The following is a 24,065-nucleotide window of genomic DNA, read 5'->3' as shown; positions in this document are numbered from 1 at the left end:
CCTGCTGTGCTCTGGCAACTGGACAAGGGTTGTATCAATCCCGCATGCCCACCCGGGACACCCCCGGCGAGATGCGGTTGGTGCTACTAACGTCCGTTGATCGTCCCCACATCATGTGGTCCGAGTACTCTGAGCCGTGCAGCATGCCTCTGTTTAGTGGAAAATTGTATCGCTGCAGACATATGAGGAGGTACGGGAATATTTTTCCCGTGTGCGGGAGGTGTCGGTTGTCGAAGTGGTGAATTTTTGGTGAGCGAGGGGTGAGCAAGGTGAGATGCCGTTGGAAATTGACGCACAGATTTGAATGAAATAATGGCGCGCCATGTGTGTGTGTGTGCTGTACAGTGTTTGTTCTTTTGTTGATTCTCCCACGGGAAGCTGCGTGGTGTGTTTGTTATTCATATCGTGGTGTGTTTGTTATTCATATCGTGGTGTGTTTGTTATTCATATCGTGGTGTGTTTGCCTGCTTGCTTGACTTGTACCATGGCTAAAAAGAAAGGGTTGGAATATAAATCAGAATAGAAGATAGAGATATAGTTAATAGACCTAGCTATTAGACCAACGCATCACACTTCGTCCTGTTAACCCACTAAACATGATGGGAAGGTCTAACTGCATGAAGACTAGTGAAATAACTGCCTGGGGATCACTGTATGTTGGGTGCCATTGCCTTCGAGGCATGTGGTTTTACAGAACCACAACAATATATATATATATATATATATATATATATATATATATATATATATATATATATATACATACATTTATTTATAGTAATTCACCGAGTAATTCACTGAGTAAACTGAGTAAGCCACATAGTAATTCACCGAGCACAAAATCACTTTCCAGAAGCTTGCAGAATCCAGAAATCCTTCATGCTTATCGGCACCAACCTGTGACTTCTAATGATGGGTGTGGAAGGAAGCTCTTAAACGATGTTGTGACGTCACCTTTGCACCTGCGGTGTTTATTGTTATGGTGTACACTGTTCCACTACTGACCTCAAAATTGGGCAGCTTGTCGCAGCCATTCATCACTGATCACTCCTCTTGTAACGTTCTTTCTTGGTAACAGGCCTTTCCTCAAATCATGGTTTGAGCAGTTTCAGAGTGAAAAACTTTCTTTAAAGTATACATTTTATTGCCCTTCATAAAGGCAAACATTTCAACGATGTCATCTCTTTGCCTCATTTGTTGGAGCAACACCATTTCTCGGAATTGCAATGTCTCATAATAAACCATATCCCTGATGATATGTCATGGACTTTTTCTTGCAACTCTTCCAAAATCTGTTGTCAATTATCTTCTCCTTCTTCTTCCTCGTCTTCCATACGGTAGCTATCATTTTGATGGGGTGCAGTTGTGCTGCTGATGCTGTGCCCCTCCACCAGTAGAGTGGTGTGCATTTCGCCAACCTCAAAAAGATGACAGGCTGAGTTAACCCCACCTGGTGTTAACTCAGCGGCCAACAGGGCTCGAATTCATGACCCTAAGACCACAAGCCAGCCACCCAAACCACAAAGCCACCACCAGGCTTTTTGTCATTTGTAATCGGTGATGAAGGCCTGTACACAGACGGGTACCACCTCCAAGTGCAGTTTGGCACAAGTCTGGTGCAGTATTTGTGGTTATGTTGAATAACCTCTTCAGAAGGGCGAAAGCTAATCTATGGTATTGTGTTTAGAACCCACAACCATCCTCAAATTTCCATTGCCGAGGCATCCGCCATTCTCAGCAACCGCCGCTCTTCACTGGGACTTGCATGATTAGGCCTCACAACGGTATTGATGCAGCTGTTTCAGCCGTAAGAAGATTCAGCTTCAATGCTGCTGTCGCTGAACGCTCATTCACTCTGCCATGGTGCAGCCAACAAGTGCTGTGGCAATTGTCCCCCGCACGACCTCAGCTCAAATCCCACAAGCTTCTGCATCCGGACATGCCACGTGCTTATGGACCACACAATGGTTCCCTGGCTGAATCAGCTCCTCTGTGTCACCCATAATTTCTCAAGCTTTCGCGAGTATCAAGTCAACCGAGCTCTGTGCGTGCAGAACAAACGTCCAGTGATGAAAACAAAAAAAGGGAAGATTTAAAGTCTGAAGACGACGATGGTTCACGAGCGGTATTTGACGATGTAGATTGTTTCAGAAGTCAAGGATGAGACAATGTGATAATGTTTGACCAAGTTATAAAAATGATCAACATGATGTGGTACGAGTGACAGGTTATTAGCTGCAAAATGTCGAAAACCCGGTTTTGTTCAACGACTTTCAAAATTTAACCTTTGCACAACCTTTAAAGGTCCCAAAACAATGTTGTGGACATTAAAATAAGGAAACAGGATACGTGCTTTAGCTTATTGGAGTTAGTTCGCCGAAGAAGGTCGAAAACCCGGTTCGATTACCACAACTTTGAAAATTTGACCTTTGTGGCCTTTAAAGGTCAAAGGTCAAGGAATATGACCTTTGGTGCAAAACTTCCTCCGGAACATTCCAGGAACAATTTAACGTCATTGAGGCTATATGGCATTTCGCACTCCTCGGATTATTATTATCCATACTTTGATGAAATCAGCGTAAAAACAAACTTGAAGGGGGTGCCACGGGCAAGGTGTTCGAGATGGAGCAAAATGGTTTCAAGACTTGAGGTGGGGAATGACCTCAAGATTATGCATAAAAAATATTGTCGTCCTAGCTCTCAAAGTTTGGGCGGTCGTATGATTTTATGTCAAAATTCTCAATTTTCTAAGTTTTTGACCTTGTGACCTTGACCTTGGGACGAAAATGAAAAATCGGACAATGACAAGTTTTAGATAATTGATTTTGCTATTCAAATACCGAAGAACCCATTGCATTCAGTCAATTCCTTCGGAGAATATAGATTTTTAATCCAACTACCCCCTAAAAATGGCTATTTTTGGGGCGTGGCTCCACCCACAATGGGCGTAGCATGCCCTCATCCAGGAAAACACAACTAGACATTGATATCGAACACATAACCAAGTTTCATCAAGACCGGATCAAAGTCCACGGAGTTATGCTCTGGACAGACAGACACAGACAGACAGACAGACACACAGACAAGCCGGTAGGCGGACATCTCAAATCTAGTACAAATCTCAAAAATTTTTAGACGAGATCGACTACCCAACAGACAGACAAAAAATTTAAAAGTCCCTTTGCTAGGCAATGGTGGTGTCCATAGCAACGGTTATCATTTGCACAGAACTAGGTCATGGTATGAACCTACAAACCAAGTTTCATTGAAATCGCCATTGTATTAACTGAAATCGCCATTTTAAATGCTGATAATAAAGGTAGAACAAATCTCAAAAAAAAAATTGGGGGAAATTTTTTTTCTTTTCGACGAGATCGACTACCCAACAGACAAGCCGGTAGGCGGACATGGATAGTCGACTACCCAATAGAACCTGAAGTGATGGGCCCGTTCGATGGGGAATGACCTGAGGATTAAACACAAGAAAATTCATGATTCTAGCTTCAAGGGTTAATGCTGCAGATTGTTTTTTCGTTAAAATATCCCCACATTTAGAGGTTTTTCGGCCGTTGCTAGGCAACAGAGGGGTCCATAGCAACGGTTCTTTCTCACACATAACTAGGACATACCATGAACGTACCATACCAGTTTCATGTATATCTGACTCATAGTCTCTGAGATATAACGAACTTCGTTTTTTTATTGTTTTCGACCAGGGTTCATTCAATGTCTATCTTCTCCGACAGTTTCATAGGATCCGGCTGGAAATTTTTGACAATATGGCTGAATGTACTGCTCACAGTTGCTTGTGGCCCGATTTTAGATTTTCGGAAACAAAAATTTTTTAATGATTTTTCAAAAATTTCAAGGTCCCGTTGCTAGGCAACAGTGGTGTCCATAGCAACGGTTCTCATTTGCACACAACGAGGTCATGGTATGAACCTACGAACCCAGTTTCATCGAAATCGCCATTGTATTAACGGAGCACAGGACCAAACAGAGGGACAGACAGACAGACAAACATATCGACGGAAAAACTGATAATAAGCAAAGAACAAATTTCAAATTTTTATTTTTTCCGACTGGATAGACTCCCCAACATATCGACGGAAATACTGATAAGAGTAGAACAAATTTCAATTTTTTTTTATTATTTAAAAAAAGAATTTTTTTTCGACTGGATAGACTACCCAACATATCGACGGAAATACTGATAAGGGCAGAACAAATTTCAAATTTTTTTATTATTTAAAAAAAAAAAAATTTTCGACTGGATAGACGACCCAACATATCGACGGAAATACTGATAAAGGTAGAACAAATTTCAAATTTTTATATTTAAAAAAAAAAAATTTCGACTGGATAGACTACCCAACATATCGACGGAAATACTGATAAGGGTAGAACAAATTTCAAATTTTTTATTTAAAAAATTTTTTTTTCCGACTGGATCGACTACCCAACATAATGAATATAGTGGTCACTCTGGCTGGCACTCCTGAACCAAAACCTGGCCTGAAATAATACATTCCGAGAGCTATTCATAGATCAGTGTTCTTCCTTTGAGATATGACTCGGGTTACGAAGTAACGACCACAAGGCACAAAACGTGAAAATCACCAAGTCTGTTCAATTTCCTCCCCCCTCCTCAAAGCCTCGGAGATGTGTAACCCTTCCTGAACTCAACCAAATATTCATGGCACAATGCCGATGAGGATTATCATGACTTTTATACTGGTGCCAGAGAACAGGATAGTTCATGCCGTTTGCAAGTGACAAAGACATTAGACCTAACTGAGCCGGAAGTACGCTTGAGCATGTCCATGATCTTCTCCAGGCTGCATTAGAGGATGCATACATCATGATCTGCTATTATGCACGTACGCCTACATCTGTGCACCCTCGAGTACCGCATGTTCCACATGAGAGGAACATAAAGGAATAAATAGTGTGGAGCTGTGATGTAAATGTGACGACATTTGGACCATTCCATTCAATGTGAGGATCAGTGTGTGAAAGTGTGTTATTCTTCACTCCATGTCTGATGCCACCTGAGGCCACTTGTTCAGATAAAATGCACTCCTTCAATGTCAATCAGTTATGCATGAGGCAGTTGGAAGAGGATGGAAGAAGAAAGAGGAGGATTTATGGTTGGGGTGGATTGGGGGGAGGGAAAGAGAGAAAGGAAGAGGAATTGAAGAGTATGAGATGGGGAGGGGGGTGAAGGTGATGGAAGGGAGAGGCATTTGGGGAATAATGCAGGAATCTTGCTCTTTCATGAGCCTCACGCCTATAAGGAGAGAGAGAGTGAGAGAGAGTGACATTTGACATTTTGTTCCTCTTTATTTCCAGGAATCATTGTGCAAAAGGAAATAAAAAAAACCAAACGCAAATATTGTACAAGGAAAAACAAGGAATCTGTAAGGAATATTGCTATGGATTCTGTCAGGAACACAGTTATGGACTTTGTCCACAAAGAACATAGATACGGACTCTGCCTGCAAGGAACAGAGCTGCGGACTCTGTCTGCAAGGAACAGAGCTGCGGACTCTGTCTGTAAGGAACAGAGTTGCGGACTCTGTCTGTAAGGAACAGAGCTGCGGACTCTGTCTGTAAGGAACAGAGCTGCGGACTCTGTCTGTAAGGAACAGAGCTGCGGACTCTGTCTGTAAGGAACAGAGCTGCGGACTCTGTCTGTAAGGAACAGAGCTGCGGACTCTGTCTGTAAGGAACAGAGCTGCGGACTCTGTCTGTAAGGAACAGAGCTGCGGACTCTGTCTGTAAGGAACAGAGTTGCGGACTCTGTCTGTAAGGAACAGAGTTGCGGACTCTGTCTGTAAGGAACAGAGTTGCGGACTCTGTCTGTAAGGAACAGAGTTGCGGACTCTGTCTGTAAGGAACAGAGTTGCGGACTCTGTCTGTAAGGAACAGAGTTGCGGACTCTGTCTGTAAGGGACAGAGTTGCGGACTCTGTCTGTAAGGGACAGGGTTGCGGACTCTGTCTCGTAAGGGACAGGGTTGCGGACTCTGTCTCGTAAGGGACAGGGTTGCGGACTCTGTCTCGTAAGGGACAGGGTTGCGGACTCTGTCTCGTAAGGGACAGGGTTGCGGACTCTGTCTCGAAGGGACAGGGTTGCGGACTCTGTCTCGTAAGGGACAGGGTTGCGGACTCTGTCTCGTAAGGGACAGGGTTGCGGACTCTGTCTCGTAAGGAACAGGGTTGCGGACTCTGTCTCGTAAGGAACAGGGTTGCGGACTCTGTCTCGTAAGGAACAGGGTTGTGGACTCTGTCTGTAAGGAACAGAGTTGCGGACTCTGTCTGTAAGGAACAGAGTTGCGGACTCTGTCTGTAAGGAACAGAGTTGCGGACTCTGTCTGTAAGGAACAGAGTTGCGGACTCTGTCTGTAAGGAACAGAGTTGCGGACTCTGTCTGTAAGGAACAGAGTTGCGGACTCTGTCTGTAAGGAACAGAGTTGCGGACTCTGTCTGTAAGGGACAGAGTTGCGGACTCTGTCTGTAAGGGACAGGGTTGCGGACTCTGTCTCGTAAGGGACAGGGTTGCGGACTCTGTCTCGTAAGGGACAGGGTTGCGGACTCTGTCTCGTAAGGGACAGGGTTGCGGACTCTGTCTCGTAAGGGACAGGGTTGCGGACTCTGTCTCGTAAGGGACAGGGTTGCGGACTCTGTCTCGTAAGGAACAGGGTTGCGGACTCTGTCTCGTAAGGAACAGGGTTGCGGACTCTGTCTCGTAAGGAACAGGGTTGCGGACTCTGTCTCGTAAGGAACAGGGTTGCGGACTCTGTCTCGTAAGGAACAGGGTTGCGGACTCTGTCTCGTAAGGAACAGGGTTGCGGACTCTGTCTCGTAAGGAACAGGGTTGTGGACTCTGTCTCGTAAGGAACAGGGTTGTGGACTCTGTCTCGTAAGGAACAGAGTTGTGGACTCTGTCTCGTAAGGAACAGAGTTGTGGACTCTGTCTCGTAAGGAACAGAGTTGTGGACTCTGTCTCATAAGGAACAGAGTTGTGGACTCTGTCTCGTAAGGAACAGAGTTGTGGACTCTGTCTCGTAAGGAACAGAGTTGTGGACTCTGTCTCGTAAGGAACAGAGTTGTGGACTCTGTCTCGTAAGGAACAGAGTTGTGGACTCTGTCTCGTAAGGAACAGAGTTGTGGACTCTGTCTCGTAAGGAACAGAGTTGTGGACTCTGTCTCGTAAGGAACAGAGTTGTGGACTCTGTCTCGTAAGGAACAGAGTTGTGGACTCTGTCTCGTAAGGAACAGAGTTGTGGACTCTGTCTGTAAGGAACAGAGTTGTGGACTCTGTCTGTAAGGAACAGAGTTGTGGACTCTGTCTGTAAGGAACAGAGTTGTGGACTCTGTCTGTAAGGAACAGAGTTGTGGACTCTGTCTGGAAGGAACATCGTTATGGACTCTGTCTGGAAGGAATGTTGCTATGGCTTCTGCAAGGAACATAGTTATGGACTTTGTCTTCAAGGAACATTGTTATGGACTTTGTCTACAAGGAACATAGTTATGGACTTTGTCTACAAGGAACATAGTTATGGACTTTGTCTTCAAGGAACATTGTTATGGACTTTGTCTACAAGGAACATAGTTATGGACTTTGTCTACAAGGAACATAGTTATGGACTTTGTCTACAAGGAACATAGTTATGGACTTTGTCTACAAGGAACATAGTTATGGACTTTGTGTGCAAGGAACATAGTTATGGACTTTGTCTACAAGGAACATAGTTTTGGACTTTGTCTACAAGGAACATAGTTATGGACTTTGTCTACAAGGAACATAGTTATGGACTTTGTCTACAAGGAACATAGTTATGGACTTTGTCTACAAGGAACATAGTTATGGACTTTGTCTACAAGGAACATAGTTATGGACTTTGTCTACAAGGAACATAGTTATGGACTTTGTCTACAAGGAACATAGTTATGGACTTTGTCTACAAGGAACATAGTTATGGACTTTGTCTACAAGGAACATAGTTATGGACTTTGTCTACAAGGAACATAGTTATGGACTTTGTCTACAAGGAACATAGTTATGGACTTTGTCTACAAGGAACATAGTTATGGACTTTGTCTACAAGGAACATAGTTATGGACTTTGTCTACAAGGAACATAGTTATGGACTTTGTCTACAAGGAACATAGTTATGGACTTTGTCTACAAGGAACATAGTTATGGACTTTGTGTGCAAGGAACATAGTTATGGACTTTGTCTACAAGGAACATAGTTATGGACTTTGTCTACAAGGAACATAGTTATGGACTTTGTGTGCAAGGAACATAGTTATGGACTTTGTCTACAAGGAACATAGTTATGGACTTTGTGTGCAAGGAACATAGTTATGGACTTTGTCTACAAGGAACATAGTTTTGGACTTTGTCTACAAGGAACATAGTTATGGACTTTGTCTACAAGGAACATAGTTATGGACTTTGTCTACAAGGAACATAGTTATGGACTTTGTCTACAAGGAACATAGTTATGGACTTTGTGTGCAAGGAACATAGTTATGGACTTTGTCTACAAGGAACATAGTTATGGACTTTGTCTACAAGGAACATAGTTATGGACTTTGTCTACAAGGAACATAGTTATGGACTTTGTCTTCAAGGAACATTGTTATGGACTTTGTCTACAAGGAACATAGTTATGGACTTTGTCTACAAGGAACATAGTTATGGACTTTGTCTACAAGGAACATAGTTATGGACTTTGTCTACAAGGAACATAGTTATGGACTTTGTGTGCAAGGAACATAGTTATGGACTTTGTCTACAAGGAACATAGTTTTGGACTTTGTCTACAAGGAACATAGTTATGGACTTTGTCTACAAGGAACATAGTTATGGACTTTGTCTACAAGGAACATAGTTATGGACTTTGTCTACAAGGAACATAGTTATGGACTTTGTCTACAAGGAACATAGTTATGGACTTTGTCTACAAGGAACATAGTTATGGACTTTGTCTACAAGGAACATAGTTATGGACTTTGTCTACAAGGAACATAGTTATGGACTTTGTGTGCAAGGAACATAGTTATGGACTTTGTCTACAAGGAACATAGTTTTGGACTTTGTCTACAAGGAACATAGTTATGGACTTTGTCTACAAGGAACATAGTTATGGACTTTGTCTACAAGGAACATAGTTATGGACTTTGTCTACAAGGAACATAGTTTTGGACTTTGTCTACAAGGAACATAGTTATGGACTTTGTCTACAAGGAACATAGTTATGGACTTTGTCTACAAGGAACATAGTTATGGACTTTGTGTGCAAGGAACATAGTTATGGACTTTGTCTACAAGGAACATAGTTATGGACTTTGTCTACAAGGAACATAGTTATTTAATGAACAACCCTCCCTCGCCCCCGAACGAAACATGTGGTGATGCTCAACCATAATAAGATTGTGGTGTCATATTGTGGAATCATAATGTGGTGACATTCATACCTTGTTTGGTTGTTTGTTTTTTTTGAGATTTCATCCCTCTGTTTTGACATTTTTACCTCCATCACCGAAGGTGGAAAGAGGTTGTGTTTTCACCCCTGTCTGTCCGTTTGTTTGTCTGTGTGCAGGACAGCTCAAAAAGATGTATAGATATTGTCAAAACCGATATATAGCAGGATATTAATTGAAACATGCATTGATTGAGCCCGATATGCTCTCGTGGATCAGGCATTGCGGGGCGGAGGTACGTGCCCCACCAAGTGCCCTTGTTGTTATCAATGTCTTTTTTTCCGTTTTTTTTTTTCTTGTAAATGGATGAACCACCCTCCCTTCAACCTCCTGTCCCCATTCTCAGAAAACGTTTCGTGAACAATATTGTAAAATTGCACAAAGCCAAATTAACGATGGAACCGAGTACTATTAACCATCTCAGTAAAAGAAACAAATCACACTCTGATGTCGCATTCAGCCATTTGTGGCATCAACACAAATTGTACATGCAGACTGATGAAATTACCGTAACACACTCATGTAAAAAAAAAATATATATATCTAACTTTAAGAGGTTTTTGATACCACTTGGCATTTCGCTGCTTTGTCATTACACATAATTGTGCCACAAAGTGTGCAAATGATGAGTGTTATCATTGCAGAAACATATGCACCAAATCAAGAGGCCGGCTTGGGGCGGAACTTATCAAGGGACGAATGAAGTTCGACCCAAATATCTGACCTAAATACCTGACCTAAATTCCTGTCTATTTTAAATGCAAACAAAGGACGTGCAGTTGTAACCCAGATATGTTTCTCAAAAATGGGAGCCATATCTTTATTTGCAGACACATTGCATGAGGGATGGGGGTGAAAAAGAAAGCTGAAGTTGAGAATATGAAGGGAGGGTGACAGAAAATGGTGGGAACAGGAATGTGGGAGGAGAGGAAAAGGTGTTTGGGAGATGTAAGGGATAGAGGTTGTGGGGAGAGGGTGTCCATTGGGAGGAGAGATCTGAATCAGTCTTTCAGCCTACTGACTGCTTGATTCAATGGCAACCCAGGTCAAAGAGAGAGCGGGAAAGAAAAATCTGAAGAATTCCTTCCACTTACCTTTAATATTTTGTCCGTTCTGTTCTTGCATTTGACAGCTTGCCTCCTGGGTAGCTATCATTTCTTGGAAGCACAGCTGTGCCACTGATGCTGTGCCTTGCTACCAGTAGATTTGTATGCATTTCACCAACCTCAGAAGGATGACCGGTTGAGTCAACCCCACCTGATGTTATTTCAGGAACAATGGGAGCTTGAACTCAAGACTCTAAGATCCTCGGCGAGTTGCCCAAGCCACTAAGCCAACAACAAGTTAATTTGGCTTCTTTACGAGAGGTTGGACCTCAAGGTGAGGCTTGCAGTTTGAAGGACTTTACTTCCTTCAAGTGGCTGATGATGGAAGTTAATAAGTGTATTTATTAGACAATCCTTCCAGAGAGACATGGTAAGGTCAATGAGCTTCGTCTGGATTGAAATGATGTGTTTCAAGTGTCAGAGCAGCATTGAATTAACTACCTTGTCAGCAGAGAGGAAAGCAGTTGCTTCCAGTCTGTCTTTGAGATTGGGTACCACCTTTTGGGACCATGGTAAATCATGTTCTAAGAAGAATATGGTGGTTTTGAAGGCATCCTAGAGGTTATTTTGGTAGATGAGGAACAGAATTGGACCCAAGATGCTGCCATAAGACACTGGAGCCTCGAACATTCTGACTTGTCTCAAGTAGTGTCTGCAGTGAAGCCATTTGTGGTGAGGGAGGAGATGGAGTGCAAGCACACACTTCAGGTGGCCAGCAGGGGCCAATGGGCCGACCACGTGCCTCGTGGTTGCAGCAGGTTGATCAGCATCTCAAGGAGTTTGGGATGGGCCAAGCATCTGCCTGGGGGATGGCCAGACGCAAGCCAGTGGAGTACCGGCGGAAAGTGGATGCAGCGACGCGCTGCTCTGGTGCATGCTCCCATACCTGACCTGACCTGGAGGAACAGGAGAGGTCGGAAAGAAAGTTGGTCATTGCCAGGTACAGGAGAGAGGATTTGGCATGAGTGAAGACATGGGTTGGGAAGTTTACAGATTGGGTCAGATTCACAGATTCAAAAATATTTCAGTGCTGAGTCAGACGTGACTGGTTATTGGTGAGCCAGACCCCGGCAAACTCAAAATTCGCTGCAGACGGGCAAGAAAACGATGAAATTGGTGGTTCATAGTTGGTCGATTCATCATCATTTGGTGGTTGACACACCATGCAGACGAACAATAGCTGGTTATGGAGAGGAAACAATATCCAAAGCTATTCAAGGGAGTTTGGGGGCAGAGGAGGTAGGGTGTCGAGAGAGAGGGTTTTGGGGGGGGGGATGGGTATTTGGTGGATTTGTGTCGAGGCTGCACAAGCAGTGATTACTGGATGCCTTTTCATCAAAATAATGTCTATTGTCCATATATCTAAATTGGAACTTTACCCAAACACAATGGTGTATTCTAAGCCAAAGACAGCTCGAGATCATAACTGTTCACAAAGGAAGGTTGAGGGATGGATGCTGTGGAAGGAAGGGAGACAGCCAACCGAATAACCCCAACCTCGTTCAGTATTCAGCACCAAAGCTGCACATAAAGGAGTGGAACACATTAACATCGAACACACAGTCAAATGATGAACTCTCTTATTATGGAGCGTCATCGCTGGAAATGTCAGACATTAAGCTGCCAGATTAAAAAGCACGTACTACACAGTAGCCGACACACACAACGGGAAAAACGTGGACGAGTTGCATAATATTCGTTTTGTGTTCGCTTCGAGTGGTGAATATTCATTCTGTTTATCCACTGTTATCTGTTATCCACTATTCGAATAACGATTAAAAGCCATGGTTTCCGTTCCGTTCAATTCCAATGGAAGCATGATGGACCAGAAGATGAAACATGCCCGGTCCTCTTGTTTCTTATAATATTTATGTCCTCGTGGAGGATCTCCAAGTCTTACTCACGTTGTTGTTCTTGCGGACTTTTTTGTTTCACAGCCTACAGTTTTCATCGAAACTTCCTGAAACTTGGCATATATATATATATGTAAAAATTCCCCGCGCAGACAGTAATCACCTCCGATTATGAAAATTCCTCCTCGAAAAAAAAGTTATGACGTCAAAATATCTCCGCTAATGGAAATCGCCTAAAAAAATTATCTCCGAAACTTGGCAAGCTTTTTGAATTATGTTTGCGGGAATCGAACGGGGCATTAGCAGAGATGAATTACCGCACATATGATACATCACTATGACGTCATATCAATTTTTATGACGTCATTCCTATTTTTTGACATTTTTTTGGTTTCACAACCCAGAGTTTTCATCGGATCTTCGTGAAACTTGCCACGTATATGCAGAAAGCCCACGCACAGGCAGTAACCATCTCCGATTTTGGAAATTCTTCCTAGATGAAAAAAAGTTGACGTCATAATATCGCCGCTAACGGAAATCGCCTATACCATTATCTCCGAAACTAGGCAAGCTGTTTGAATTTTGTTTGCGGGAATCAAGCCGAGCATTAGCACAGACAATATTTATCGCAAACCTGATACATCGCAATGACGTCATATTCGTTTTTATGACGTCATCATTAAGAGGACGAGGATCTTAGCTCATTTGAGCTTGTTATTTTAATTTGTGCATTTTGGTTCAGAAAATCTCATCGTTTCGGGTGTATGGCCGCAACACACTATCCCATTGTAGTAGTTTGGGTGTGGAGTGTCATCGCTGGATTTCCTTACGTATTTAGCAAATGTTCCGAAACAATAAAAAAAGTACCATTGTAGATACATTGTGCGAAAAAAAACTTTTAATGACAAAGTCGCTTTGCTGATGGGAATAAGAAGAGAGGGGGGGGGAGGGACCCAAAAGCACTGTAAAAAGTGCCACATCTGTGGACCTCATGCTTTGATGGGGCACTCCCCCAACAAGATAAAACTAAACTGCTGCTGGGTCTGGGCCATGGCTTTGTTCCCAAAATCACTTGATTATTGACGCCATTACTGAAAATCCTATTTTCGTCAATATCTGCAGAACAGTACGTGGTATCATCACAAATAAGGTGTCTAAACCCATGTTTTCATGGTCAATGATTATGAAAAAATACATATTTAATGCTCGAAAATGTATAGTTCACCCATAAATGTACATATTGGTGTTGGCTTTTCTATGAGTAATGGTTTCTCTTTCACCGTTTCCTCCTTTTCATGATTGCAGATCATGGTGAATGACAACTAAATTTTCATCACTTGTAAGGAGACAGAAGAGGAGATACCTGGCTTGAAGTCTTTCAATTCCAGAGATTATGGGAAATGGCAAAGAATGCTGCTAAACGTCGAATGACGCTTCAAAATGTTCAGTTCTTCAGCACGTCAGAAGAGATCAGGAAGACTGAGCGACCAGAAAGCAAATATTATCACTCAAAATGTCTCAGTCGTTTGTGTGCTGTTTAAGGACGATCATCAGCTGACAAAGAACTGTCTGAACCACTCCGCAAGGTGACTCGTTCAAGTAGTGATCATCTTTCGACCAACAGGAGAGGTGTTCTTGAACAGGAATGCCTTTTTTTTGTGGAATGTCTGACAATGAACCCCTGAGACAATGTCTGACAATAGATGGTCTGCAAAATTGTCCATGCTGCAAAAAAAAAAAGTGTGTTTCCAGGATCCTCGGACTTGGACAAGATGTGATTGCGAATTAGGCAAAGTCGGTGAGATTATGTAAGGCAGGATGATGATGAGGAAAAGCAAACATCCAATCTGAAGAAGCATGGTCAAGCCTTCCAAACATTGTCACTCTTAATTGACAATTAACTCATCAAGAAGAAGAAACCCATGTTGGTGACCGTTCATTTAAGTTTGTACAAAGAAGAATTTCTTGCTCTTGGAAGAACCCAGGATGAGATTAACAAGTACACTGTCTAAAGTCTCACGTCTAAGGTGAAGGATCAATTTAAAGACATCCTCATAGACAAACAAGCAAATAAATCTGGAAATGTTGTCTTACCCTCCTCAATGACGTCTGCAGAAGCATTTGCTTTGCTGAATGAGTCCAATGACAGACTGAAGAAATCAGATATGCTGCCATGGAATTGGACAAATAAATTCTTGCAATTTCCTCATCAAATATCCCGTCACCCACTCCGGTTCACACTTTGAAGGAGCATGCCCCCAACATCCCCCATCTGATGCTCCTGTTCTTCCGTACCCTCGCCGGTGGCATGCAACCAGGATTGGCACACGCCAGGGATGCAATTGAAAGAAAAGCAGTGGCCAGTGTATCGGATGCTGTGTTCAACTGTACCAGGGGAGCAGTTCATCCTTGGAAGCATCAATCACTTGGGCTGGAGCTGCGAACATTGACCGGATTGAAATCATCGCTGACCATCCTGAACCGCCTTGGCCATTGTATCAGCTCTGATGAATTGAAGCGGCTTGATACTGATATCACCGACACATGCTCTGATGGTGAACGTGAAATCCCTGCTGGCCTTAATCTGTGCAGTCACTATGGAACAGGTAACACATAGCAATCATATCACCAATATATATATATATATATATATATATATATATATATATATATATATATATATATATATATATATATATTGCAGCATTCGCTTGGGATAACTACGATGTAAACACGGAGACACCAGATTGTAAGAACACTCTGCATTAAACGGTGGGGATATGTTACCAGAATCAGCTTCAATCAGAGACATTACCAGACGCACCACCTGCTCGCCCAGTAGAGACACTGATTGGCCGGATGAGGAGACGCTATGATGAGAACTAGAGGGTGCTTCCACCCTTTCTAACATCTCTCAAACGGGCCCAATTCAAGCCGACTCCATCTATTCGAGTGATGGAAGAACAAAGGATCCAGTAAAAGGGTCTGGACTTTATATGGCTTCTTCAGTCCTTCACACAGAAGGACTCCCCCAAACTATGATTGCATACATGGACCCCATCTCCCAGCCCCCAACGAGGAACGATGTGGTGCAGGAAACAATGGTGTCCTCAGTCAGAGTTGCAGAAGAGACCAACCAGAGGTGTGCCATCGTCACATATGACCTTGCTGTTGCCCTGAAGGCGTACTCAATTCAAGCTTTGCAAACTCCTACTTTTGATGGACTCATCATACTGCTTGGAACCTTCCTTCTTGAGCTGGCCTATTTTGGAGCAGTGGGCACCTTTCTGGCCGATTCAGGTGTTGAATACCTCCTCACTGAAGCAGGTATCTTGACTGAGGGGTCACTCGCTGGTGTCATTAAGAGGAAATTGATGAGTCCCTTGGACATGGACAAGAAGATGAAGATGAGTCCCTTGCCAAATAAATGATGTATGACTGCGATAGCACTATTGAGCACTGCCAAGATGTTGTTGAGAATGGCTCATTCGTGGATCTCATGAAGCAATACGAGAGCTTCTTCCATGATGTTGTAGCTGGACAATATGGAGGCACAGCAGTATACTAGGCCATCAATGTGAATCTCGTCAACAGGATGTATCGAGAACTGCATTGGGCCGTGTGCACCAATGATGTCGATGGATACATAGGTGTCCTCTCACGTCTGATCAACATCTTCTTTGCTTTGAACCACCCAAATTATGCTAGATGGGGTTCCCTCTTTCTCCATAAACTATGACAGATGGACCCCAAAGCTCGTAAGATTCTGGAGACTGGTGCTATGTCAATTCGCCGCACAAATAAGTCCTATGCCAGGAGTCCAGTTGACTTGAGCTTGGAGCAGACTATCAACAGGCATGCTGCATCTCCCATGAGAGGCATCACTGCTTTCAGAAACTCGGAAAGTGCTTTCAGGAGGTGGTCTATCACCCTCACCCAATGTGGCATGGCCCTGTCAGAGCTCTACGAACTGGTGGATCTTCAATCAGGGGAGGAACCAGGTAGTTAGCTGAGGAAATGGAGATTTAGGTTTGACAATGCTGACATGAATTCAGTCATCATTACCCTGAACCACACATGCAATCCATTCACCAATGATGCTGCTGCTGATCTTGTCAATATATCATCAGGAAAGGCAGAAAATGAGGTGACCAAGAAATTTCTTTTTGGGAAATTGGAACGGGGGAGCAAACTGCGACCCCAGTTTGAGGATGAATGTTCGGTCGATGGTTCACGCTTTCTGAAGCCAGTGGCAAGAACCAAGATGTTTAAGTTTGGTGCAGATAATGTAAAGCAGTCTAAGACAGCAGTACGGAAAGTGAATGCGGCAGAGGGATGTCTTTGGACAAATGTGAGCTGTCGCCGCCAAGACAAGCGATGCACTTGACCAACACTACATTCTTCGCTATCCTGTCACCGCCTCTTTTTCTTGCCAAGAGTGATGGGACTCCTCTTAAGACAGACAAGGCAGCTCTCACAAAAAAAAAAAAAACACTTGAAAGCAGACAGGAAGCTGTTCTCACAAACTCGAGCCTTCCCCCAATCACAGACACAGTGATAAATAGTGGCCTCATCCTCCATGAAACTGTGATGCAACACAGCAAGTCCACATATGCAACCATGGCTTGGGATCTTCTGGTTAAGGTTTGTTCATGTCACGGAGAACAGGTCCTCCTCGGAATCGCCAAGTATCAGTCACCATCCATCAAGGATGTTGAGCATAACCTGCATAGTTCAGGTACTCCCAAAGTATTCATCATTCCTGAGCCTGACTCGGCCCAGTGACAGAGTGATGCGGAGTTGCTCAAAAATGGATCATTCAAAGAAGAGTTTGCTCGCTTCCTCATGGAAGAATTGAAGAAACTCAAATATGGACCAATCCTTGGAAGAAAGACTGTGTATGTTTCACATAGTGGTACATGCATGGAGATGAAGAACGAGGATGAACTGCTGCAAATAGAAGAACCAAATCACCTCCAATGTCGACATGAAGAAGTTGATACCCTCATGACTTTCATGCAAACAGCATTTCCAATGGGAATAGTCTGGTAAGGTCCACCGATACGGACGTCATCATCACTCTTCTTGGGCTTTCTGAAAGGTCAGAAGGGATTAGCATCATCCTAGACTATGGATCTGGCATCCACTGGAGGTACATTGATGTCTCGAAGCTAGCTGCAATTCTTGAGGAGAAACAACCTGGGATCACTGAAGCACCAATAGGCTTTCATGCGCTGATTGGTTGTGACTTCACATCATGCTTCTTGAGAAAAGGAAAGGTGAGGCCCTTCCAGCTGCTGGAGGCAGAACAAAATCATGTCATGGCACTGTGATCTCTCACTACAGAGGAAGTAGACATTCCAGGTGTCACCTCCTTTGTCTGCTTGCTGTACGGATTCAAAACATCCAACATCAATGAAGTAAGATGCAAAGCTTTTGTGTGCATGAGTGGTGGTACTCAGAAGGAACCCCTGGCCAGAACAAAGCAGATAAACTGTGCTTCTCTTCCACCATGTACCAATACACTTGACAAACAATCCAAAAGAGCACACACAGTATGAGGCAAGAATGTGGAAGAGGGCTGATCAGACTGATCCCAAGGGTGAGGCGAGTTCCACAGACTATGGATGGAAGTTGACTTGAAACTGCTTGCAACCGGATTGGTACCCAGGAAGTTCACTCCCAGAGTCCCTTACACATGCATCAACAGATGATGGAGACAGTATGGGAACTACGTCCACAGGTGATGAAGAGTCGGACAATGTATGGAGTGATGACGGTGATGACGGCGATGAGAATGATGAGGATATGTAAAACACAGCACAACAATATTGTTAGAATTGTGTCATTTTCTTCTGAGGAAGGAAAGTGACTGTATAAATGCCTCTAGATAGTGTAGCTTGGTAGTGTTGGTTGAGGGATTCTCCAACCCATTGTTTATTGACTTGGTATTATTAAAATGTCAGTTTAATATCAAATAAATGCGCATCATTTGCTTTTTTTTTCATTCAGCATCATTATTCATATATACTACTACATGATTAACTACACGCTTTTCAACAATGAAACTTTTATAATTGGAATCATTGACCGTGAAAACATGGGTACAGACACCATATTTGTGATGATGCCATGTACTGTAATGCAGATATTGACGAAAATAGGATTTTCAGTAATGGCGTCAATAATCCAGTGATTTGGGGTACCAGGCCATGGCCCAGTCCTGGCAGCAAGTAATTTTTATGATGTTGGGGGATTGCCCCCATCAAAGCATGAGGTCCACAGTTGCGGCGCTTTTTACACAAATAAACCTTCCGGGCTCACACTCTCGGAGGGGCTGGTGGGGAGAAATAGGAAGGAGGGGGAGTGAGTGGGGCAGGAGGAGAGAATGAGAGAGGGGAGCAAGGAAGGGAGGGAGAGAGAGAGAAGAGTGAGGATGTGGAGAGGTGAGAGTGAGGAGGAGGATGGAAAAGAGAGAGAAGGGAGGGGGAGTGAGAAGTTGTGTGGTGAAGGGGGGGTGAGGAAGGGGAGAGCGAGGAGGGGTGGTGGAAGGGAAAGCAGCATACGGGGGCAAAAGACCCTTTGAAGGGAAAGCAGCATATGGGGGCGAACTGCACTTCTGGACCCTTTGAACATGTCACAGCTAAATCAGTTGATGTCTTGCCTACCGGTCTGTTAGCAAAGCAATCAGCATGCTTTACTGGGCGACTCTAAATGCCTTGCTATTCATTTAAAAGGGACACTTCCTTGGGACGCGTTTCGTTTGCAAGTGACTGATTTTGCTGCTATATTGCAAACGTGATGCCCCAGGGGGGGCATGTTCCTTTTCAATTAATACATTACCAGGCCATGGGTAACCGGAACATGCCCAAAAGGGATGAAAAAAATTCCCCTGAAAAAAAAAAACGCTTCTTTCTAAGAAATAGGAATGACTCGCAATCAATGTCGATTCACGTAGCGATTCATCAAACACGTAGCGGAGAGAAGCAGCAGATACACGCAATCCACAGATCATATGATCCTTAGCACCGCATGGTCCTCCCGTCTGAAGGGTCAAACGGCTGGAGAACGGATCTAACTGTCAATGTCCTGGATCATGCAAACCCAAAAGTGAACAAGTCCAAGTGGCTGACAGCAAAATCAATTCTATCGGTTCCATCTTCAAGTCCATGACAGACACTCACAAGAACCTTCCTCTCTATGATTGTCAACTCATTCAACAGCACTTGACTGACCAATGGGCCAGAATGCAGCATTGGAAGCTACAGTGCTCCAGAAGCCATCACAAAGAGATCAAGGCAGAAAAATAGGTCTCATGGATACTGTGAGAGCAGGGACAAAGTTAATCTTGTTTCTAACAGTCAATGGCTCTCCAGATGGTATGTTTCAAGATGCAATGTCCATTGTCAGTCCACATCTGCCATATTTGTTCATTACATTCAACCACAACCCTAACGGCTCTGAAATTCAGCAACTGCTTCTTTCAGGACAACACCCGCATCATTGTCCAGACATCATTGTGCGCATGTTTCACCTGAAGTCAAAGGCCCTGTTTGACGACCTCCTGAACAAACAGGTTTTGGGCATGGTGAAAGCCTGTCTCACCACGAAGGTAAACCAGAAGTGTGTGCTCCCATGCATCCACATCTTTCTCCCATTGGCAAGAGAAGACAAATTGAGGACACCCGAGGATGTGGACAAGTCAGTGTGTGCAGAACTACCAGATCCAGAAGATAAGCGGCTTTGGGATCACCAATCAAAATGTAGCTCCATCCAACCATTACCTCCTCATCCACTTCAAGGCTCACATGAACGTCGAAGTAGTCAGCTCTGTGGATTCAGTTAAATACCTGTACACGTATATCCAAAAACGTCCTGACAAGGTCATGGTCTGAATTTCTGGAAAGGAACTGAGGTGATGATGAGATTAAGGGGGTACATCTGTGCACATGAGGCAGCCTGGTGCATCTTTAACTTTGAACTTCATTTCAAGGACTTTCCAGTGGAGAAGCTCCCGTTGCCCAATGTCCAGAAACTACAAAGCTGAACACCTCATTTTACCTATGCAACAAATTTCAAAGGCCAGAGGCATCGCTTACTCACATGGATGGAAACACAACACCGAGAAGCGCAATACTTGATGCAAGCACAATAAGTCCATTCAGAGAATCGATGATGGTGCGGGAGCACTGCCATTCACAGTCTGCCAGGTGCCACAAGCTTTCAAAACCTCCGAACTGCCAGTGGTGATGTTTACCCCACCTACAAGCACACAACCAGCTTATACCAGAACACCACTACCTATACACCTACACAAAGGAAACTGGAAGTGTGTGAGTGGGGGAATACTTTTGTAACCCCTCATGTGCATCCATATACCACCAGCTCATGCCAATTACGATGCAGGAATGATGATGATGATGATGATGATGATGATGATGATGATGATGATGATGATGATGATGATGATGCAGGAATGATGATGATGATGATGATGCAGGAATGATGATGATGATGATGATGATGATGCAGGAATGATGATGATGATGATGATGCAGGAATGATGATGATGATGCAGGAATGATGATGATGATGATGATGATGATGCAGGAATGATGATGCAGGAATGATGATGATGCAGATGATGCAGATGATGATGATTATGATGATGCAGGAATGATGATGATGATGATGATGATAATGATGATGATGATGCAGATGCAAGAATGATGATGATGCAGATGCAAGAATGATGATGATGCAGGAATGATGATGATGCAGATGATGATGATGATGATGCAGATGATGATGCAGATGATGATGATGCAGATGATGATGCAGATGATGATGATGATGATGATGCAGATGATGATGATGATGATGATGATGATGATGATGATGATGATGATGATGATGATGACGACAACGTGGCTTTGTCTTGAAATCTAAAGGGTCCTTATACTTCAGCATGTAGTGCCCGGAAATGAGTTGCGGGTCATCTGTAGAAACGGCTGCATGCTGAGGATAGGTCTCTCATCCATGTTTCAAAATACAGGACAATGCCCTCAACTCAGCCAAATGACTTCAGTCAAAAAAATCGTTCATGTTAGGGCATCACTTCTGGTATCAAAAAGTTTTTTTTATTGCAATTAGGCCATGATGCATTAGGCCATGATGGTCCCGTGCATTAGGCCATGATGATCCCAGCGTGCATTAGGCCATGATGGTCCCAGCGTGCATTAGGCCATGATGATCCCAGCGTGCATTAGGCCATGATGGTCCCAGCGTGCATTAGGCCATGATGATCCCAGCGTGCATTAGGCCATGATGGTCCCAGCGTGCATTAGGCCATGATGATCCCAGCGTGCATTAGGCCATGATGGTCCCAGCGTGCATTAGGCCATGACGGTCCCAGCGTGCATTAGGCCATGATGGTCTCAGCGTGCATTAGGCCATGATGGTCCCAGCGTGCATTAGGCCATGATGATCCCAGCGTGCATTAGGCCATGATGATCCCAGCGTGCATTAGGCCATGATGATCCCAGCGTGCATTAGGCCATGATGGTCCCAGCGTGCATTAGGCCATGATGATCCCAGCGTGCATTAGGCCATGATGATCCCAGCGTGCATTAAGCCATGATGATCCCAGCGTGCATTAGGCCATGATGGTCCCAGCGTGCATTAGGCCATGATGGTCCCAGCGTGCATTAGGCCATGATGATCCCAGCGTGCATTAGGCCATGATGGTCCCAGCGTGCATTAGGCCATGATGATCCCAGCGTGCATTAGGCCATGATGGTCCCAGCGTGCATTAGGCCATGATGATCCCAGCGTGCATTAGGCCATGATGGTCCCAGCGTGCATTAGGCCATGATGATCCCAGCGTGCATTAGGCCATGATGATCCCAGCGTGCATTAGGCCATGATGATCCCAGCGTGCATTAGGCCATGATGATCCCAGCGTGCATTAGGCCATGACGGTCCCAGCGTGCATTAGGCCATGACGGTCCCAGCGTGCATTAGGCCATGACGGTCCCAGCGTGCATTAGGCCATGACGGTCCCAGCGTGCATTAGGCCATGACGGTCCCAGCGTGCATTAGGCCATGATGGTCCCAGCGTGCATTAGGCCATGATGGTCCCAGCGTGCATTAGGCCATGATGGTCCCAGCGTGCATTCGGCCATGATGGTCCCAGCGTGCATTAGGCCATGATGGTCCCAGCGTGCATTAGGCCATGATGATCCCAGCGTGCATTAGGCCATGATGGTCCCAGCGTGCATTAGGCCATGATGGTCCCAGCGTGCATTCGGCCATGATGGTCCCAGCGTGCATTAGGCCATGATGGTCCCAGCGTGCATTAGGCCATGATGATCCCAGCGTGCATTAGGCCATGATGGTCCCAGCGTGCATTAGGCCATGATGGTCCCAGCGTACATTCGGCCATGATGGTCCCAGCGTGCATTAGGCCATGATGGTCCCAGCGTGCATTAGGCCATGATGGTCCCAGCGTGCATTAGGCCATGATGGTCCCAGCGTGCATTAGGCCATGATGGTCCCAGCATGCATTAGGCCATGATGGTCCCAGCGTGCATTAGGCCATGATGGTCCCAGCGTGCATTAGGCCATGATGGTCCCAGCGTGCTGCACAATTCCATTTCCAGTTTTGGTCACTAATTACATCATCACCAACGTGGATTGTTTGGGTGTTTATTTTTCACTGGAAGTGATATTTTTGTTTGTTTATTGATTTAAAAAAAAAATTTCTCGATATGTTGTCATAATGTTTTCCGCCAAACATTTCTGTGGGTTCCATATCAACGTTCTTTTTGCATAACCTGAAGAGTTTTTCTCCAGCCATTGCTGCCTGCCAGCAGTTCTTAACAGCAAATGAGTTTTCATGATGTTTTGTTGCGATAATAATTGAGTGTTCTGACTTTTCTATTTTCCAAGAAATATATAATACAACGTAATTTTACTTCATTTGAAAACTCAATAAGTAACTCAAAGAAAACCCTATTTTTATCTTTGGTGCCTCTTAGTCCTTTGTTGTTAATATCAACATAATTAACTGAATACAATTCAGAGACTTTGCTTCTGCTCCTGACTATTTAACATCCAGACCAAAACATGAGGGGCTGGCATGATAACCTCGAGGTATGCACAGCCTAAACTGTCTAGCCTAGGTTCGAATCCTGGTTCAGCTATAAATTGTCACCTTAGTGTTTCACAGGCAGGCTGAACAGGGCAAGGCATCATCAAATACGTCCGCAATACAAGCAATTGCTCGTGGGCAATAAAGATGTCACGGTGATTTTTCGCTTATCTGAAATTGGAATTCCAGGTAAGGTATTGTCATCGTGCACTGTCCATCCGTCTCCTCTTTAGACTTCTCCGGTCAAACCGCTGGGCCAATCCGGCCGAAATTTGGCAGCAAGGTTCTGCTCCTGACTGGTTCCGGTCACGTGACTTTAAGTAGGTCAAAATGGCCATCTTAGTAAATGTCTTCAAAAATCTTCTTCTCCAGACCCACCAGTCAGAATGCTACCAAATTTGGGTAACAACATTAGGCCTGGACCCAGAGAAGCGACACGTCCAGTGGTCATATTTTGA

The 24,065-nt window shown here is 44.2% G+C and overlaps 1 pseudogene; it reads left to right on the top strand.

The window, feature by feature from the left end:
* The first annotated feature begins 71 nt into the window (after positions 1–71).
* On the top strand, positions 72–18,269 carry LOC147021154 (uncharacterized; annotated as a pseudogene).
* The last annotated feature ends 5,796 nt before the right edge of the window (positions 18,270–24,065 follow it).

The sequence above is a fragment of the Eptatretus burgeri genome, chromosome 8, assembly GCF_056783735.1.
Source record: "Eptatretus burgeri isolate ZD-2024b chromosome 8, Ebu_testis_v1, whole genome shotgun sequence".
NCBI lineage: Eukaryota > Metazoa > Chordata > Myxini > Myxiniformes > Myxinidae > Eptatretus > Eptatretus burgeri.
Note: the sequence above shows the minus strand (reverse complement) of the source record. Positions and strands in the feature narration are given on the sequence as shown.